This window comes from Protomyctophum parallelum (genome assembly GCF_964188405.1).
Source record: "Protomyctophum parallelum genome assembly, chromosome: 6".
In the NCBI taxonomy this organism is placed as follows: domain Eukaryota; kingdom Metazoa; phylum Chordata; class Actinopteri; order Myctophiformes; family Myctophidae; genus Protomyctophum; species Protomyctophum parallelum.
This window is the reverse complement of record NC_139701.1, coordinates 50,992,449-50,998,085: the sequence shown is the minus strand read 5'-3', so window position 1 is coordinate 50,998,085 and position 5,637 is coordinate 50,992,449.

Below are 5,637 nucleotides of genomic sequence, written 5' to 3'. Positions count from 1 at the left end.
ACTTACCTTTATGATTGGGTGTGTCTGGACCCCTAATTTGCATATTTCCAAGATGGACACCACACAACAATGAGTTTTACTGTGACTTTTACAGTGACAGTTGACAGGTATAGACCACGTCGCTGAGTACGTGATATCCTGACACACAGCCACCGCCACAGGAGTTGCAAAAGTTCCAAATGCTGCACCCAGCCACTACATTAACGGTCATAGTTAACGGTCATTAACGGGTGTGGTTGTTAGACGTTAAATAACAAACAAAGTTGGCGTCCACCGGTGCTCCACCGTGCTGCACCGTGCTCCACATTGCTGCACGTGCACACTTTGAGGGGATACAAACAACTGCCTACCCAAAAAAAAGGAAGAAATATGGCCGACCCCCAAGCTTGCAACGCGTCACAATATGCACCGTGAGCCTGCTGGGGATGGCAGATATAGTGCTTAAGTGGTTAATGGTCAGTCCTTGTTGCATAATATGTCAGATCAGTGACCTCTCACCGCCAGATAACCATGCTGCCTTGTGTTATGTCTGTGCACGCACTTACACACACGCACACACACACACACACACACACACACGTGCAGTCGCACGCACGCACACACGCACACACACACACACACACACACTGAACACATGACCTCCGGAAGGAAGATAACAGAAACGTGCATTTTGTAGATACAAGGTTGTTGACTTATGCAAGTCAAGTTGTTAGCAAAGTCACTTTTTATCAGTCATTCTGCACTTTCTCTGCACTATCTTCCTCACTTTCTGAGTAGTAATTTTCTCAACCCCAGCTGTTAAATAATATACCACGCACGCACGCACACACGCACTCACTCACAAATCAAACTCTTTTCCTCTCTCTGTTTCCATCACTTCTACCAAAATGCACCTCCGTCTTTCAACAAAACATTTTTTAAACCTCCCTCTCTCGCAAACCCACTCCAAGAACTCTGCATGCACGCGCGCACATGTATGCAGTTTTGACAGTTTTTTTTTTTTTCTTATTCATTTATTCACTTTTGTCTGAATTTCTAACCCAAATCTTAAAGCCTGACTTCTAAATGCAGAATCCTAAACTGAGCCAAATCATTGTTTACTTAGCCATTGTCCGTGACCAGGAAAACAGTTCCTCACAATGTCTATATCTCAAATTCTACGCCGACCCCCCAAACACTCACGCACACACGCACACATGCATGCATGCACGCACGCATGCATGCACGCACGCATGCATGCACAAACAGACGCGGTGGCTGACGGTATCTGTGCTGCCAGGTGCCTGTGTGCTCTGTCTCAGACAGAGATGTGTACTGTACTGTGCCGTGCCTCGGCCTATGGGGGAAACAAACCACAAATCTCCTCCAACCGTTTATTATTTTATATTATCTGTCCATGAACTCCTCCGTTCGCTCGTCCACATCCCTCCGTTGTGCGTGCGTCATCTTCGTCTTCGTCTTCTCCTCCGGAGTGAAACGCCCGTGACAGGTGTTTTACTTTTTGGGCCGAATTTATGTTCCACAGAGACTTATTCAGATTGGAACGGGGGCTTATCACAAACTCATGCATATATATAGGATCTGTCGGGTTCATTCCAGGGCCCGACCGATGAATTTGGGGGCCGATGTAAAGTGAAAAGATCCCAATATCAATTTATAGCAGCTGATATATATTCCAGATTCGAGATGCAATACTTTATTGCCATGTCAACACAGTTGATTGGAATTTGTTTCGGTGCTCTAAAAACAGACATACAGACAAACATCACATATTCATAGAAAAGATACAAAAGTACAAATATAATATGAGCGGGAACAATAAACAATTCATGTTGAACAAATAACAATTCATCGCAGACTATAGTTCATCGTTTTGACAACTAGCTTCACGCTGTTAAGTGCAAGAATGAAAAAAACGTTACAATTTAAGTTGAATAAATAACAATTAATCGTGTGTGTAGCTTATAGCCTGGACGGACGGACAGACAGATATGAAACATAACTTCAGATGGGTGTCTGCAGCAAAACACATATTATTAATTTGGGGGTCCTTGACTTTGAAAAGGTTTGAGAACCAGACAACATTTAACCCATGAAGACCTGAGGCCGATTCTATATCTGAACAAAACATAATTTATGTTGATATCTGTGGTTCTCAAACTTTTTCAAGTCAAGGACCTCCAACATGATATATGTATTTGTCCGCATACTCCTCATCTCAACATCTTTTGCTCCAGGGACTCCCAGAAGCGAATATTTGAGTTAAAAAATAAAAAAATAAAAAAACGTTTTTATTCAAAGATTTGCACAAATGTTCCTGAATTGTACCTGCACTTCATTGGGTACAACAATACTCTGAAAGGTATGCAGAGAGAAACGGGCTGGAATGTAATAATAACCTTTTTAATAAAAGCGACGTTGCCTCCATACCAGCTCGGAATTATATTAGCCTAAGATTTTCAGGGTGGGGGTGGGGTGGAATTTATTGGAAGAGATTATGCATGAGGGAATTATTTTTGTTTGATTAACTGTGAAAAACAGAGCCATCTTGCTCACGATACAAACCTACCGGGACCTGAAGTGTGCACGCACGCATGCACACACACACACGCACGCACGCACGTCGCGATACCACTCATTGTGAGCTTGCAGATTGGCTGTTTTCAAAAGAGTTTCATAGGCCTAAATTTGAAAACAAGAAATCGGACATTAGTACTTTTACTTTTGATATACTTTAACTACATTTTGAGGCCAGTAAGTTTGTACTTATACTTTCACTTTAATTCTGGACATTTGCTTCTAACAGAGTATTTCCACATTGCAGTATTGACACTTTTACTTAAGTTAGTAAAAACATTGAGCACTTGTTCCACACTGTGTAATTCTCAAATGCTACTTGGCTAGATTTGGTCCATAATAATACAGAGACGCACGCACGCACGCACGCACGCACGCACGCACGCACGCACGCACGCACGCACGCACGCACGCACGCACGCACACACACACACACACACACACACACACACACACACACACACACACACATGACACACACACACACACACACACACACACAGTGAGAGAGAGAAGGTGAAACTTCCCTTTCGTAACAGGTGTCTGTATTACTAGGACTTGTGAAGGTGAATAATTCATGCAGTTCGTGCACCTTTAAAGGAAGCCCAACCCTATCCATTATTAACACGCTATTTTAGACTGTGGCAGAGGGAGAGGGGAGGGGGGGGGGGGGGCTTCAATTATTAAATGGCAATATAGAGCCTGGCGAGGGGTTAATAGGGCTTTCACCAACACTGCAGTGCCAGAGGATGGGGGGTGTCATGTGGAGAGAGAGAGAGAGATTTATGGTCCGTGTGTGTGTGTGTGACTGTGTGTGTGTGTGTGTGTGTGTGTGTGTGTGTGTGTGTGTGTGTGTGTGTGTGTGTGTGTGTGTGTGTGTGTGTGTGTGTGTGTGTGTGTGTGTGTGCGTGCGTGCGTGTGTGTGCGTGTGCGTGTGCGTGTGTGTCTGTGTGTGTGTGTGTGTGTGTGTGTGTGTGTGAGAGAGAGAGAGAGAGAGAGCACTCCACAGTACCTAGCAGGAATGGTTTTGTTTTCAAGCGTGCGTGCGTGCGTGCGTGCGTGCGTGCGTGCGTGCGTGCGTGCGTGCGTGCGTGCGTGCGTGCGTGCGTGCGTGCGTGCACTGCAAGAAGTTGAGCTGCTCTGAAGACGAGAGAAGACAATGTGTCATCATTAGTGTACATTATTTCGGTGGTTGTTGAGAGACCTTTAAAGGAGAATTCCATACTAAAAGGCTTTCTTACCTTTCTTTGTATAGTTGTTACGTCCCCATCAAAGAGGTCCAGGTGTTATTTTGTGCAAAAGCTCCTTATTGGCTATTTCCCCTACCATAAGCCCTAAATGAATTGCATTGAATTGAATGGGAATTGAATGGGGCTATGGGGTGTTGTGCTAATTCGCTTATTTCCATCGCTCAAAATTATAATTGTTTTGTATATATCCTCTCTTCATAATGTAAATAATATCCCAAGCGGCACACTTTACTACTTATTTCGATGGAAATAAGCGAATTAGCACAACACCCCATAGCCCCATTCAATTTCCATTCAATTCAATGCAATTCATTGAGGGCTTATGGTAGGGGAAATAGCCAATAAGGAGTTTTTGCACAAAAAAACACCTGGACCTCTTTGGTGGGGACGTAACGACTACAAAGAAAGGTGAGAAAGGTAAGAAAGCATTCTAGCATGGAATTCTCCTTTAAGGATGAAGGTGCCGCTGACGCTCTCATTACTGGCAGAACTATATATGTGCATGTATTATCATTTATGACAGCGGTTCCCACACGCTGCTGTGCCCCCTGGGAGTTTGTGGCAACTTCATCATGTCCAAAACTGTTGGACATTCCCCTGTCCGGGTCAATATACAAACAACGTACAACCAAAAGCTGAACCCAAAAGTGCAATCGCAATTAATGTACATATTCATCAACAGAAAAAGTCATGTGTATCCATAAAACTTCATGAGGCACCAACTGCCAGTATCAGAGACTGTTAGCCAATACAGATACATAATACATCGCACAATGTTAAATGAGCTCAAAAGGCCCAACTGGTGGGGGGGGGGTTAAGTTCTTAGAAAAACTACAATGCAAATAGTAGAAAAACTCAAGTGCCAAAGTGGCTATACGACAAATTCAGGGAAAGAATATAAATAAAGTATGGAGGTATAAGAGGTTTCTGCCCGACAACACAACGATATAATGCAACTATACACAAACTAGAATGACTCAGTCATAATGTGCAATGCATTATTCAAGATTATGGGTTTTTATGCCGTTCAGACCATGGGTTTCATGGGTACATAAGTCTCCCATTGGCTAGGCAGCATAGAGGCAGCCAATAATGGAAAAACTGTGCACTATACGGTCATCTTTACGGTCGTTAGTAGAGGTACTAGCAAATAGTCCAGGCGCTTTGAATATTTGTTTTTGTATTTACTGTATCAGTAATGTGTGTGCACTCATGTCTCAATACAGAGGTAAATTCAACCTCCCATCCCTGTCCCCTGTCGATTATTATAATCTTTTTCTACTACTTACAAACACCGGTAGCTAAAATAACTGATCTACAAGATGTGTAGACATGTACACAAATACAAGTATAAAACACGATATCAGATGCAATAACAACGGAATTAAAGCACAATACAAGCATGCCAAGTGTGAAGTCTAAAACAGGTGTGTCTTAAATTCTTAATATGGGACTTGAAAGAGTCAAAGTAGAGAGAGAAGACCTAATGTGGTGAAGTGTTCCAAAGGCTATAGCGGTGCTGCCGCTATAGGCTTATTGCTGATTTATAGGTTGTCGACAGCAGCCACGTGCACCACATTGTGATCTTGTAGATCTGCAGAGCGTAATCTAAGCATTAGGTTTATACACCGGGACCGAGGAACAGGACCTCTGGGCTATACCCAGGTGTGTGTGTGTGTGTGTGTGTGTGTGTGTGTGTGTGTGTGTGTGTGTGTGTGTGTGTGTGTGTGTGTGTGTGTGTGTGTGTGTGTGTGTGTGTGTGTGTGTGTGTGTGCGTGCGCGTGCGTGCGTGCGTGCATGTATACATTTT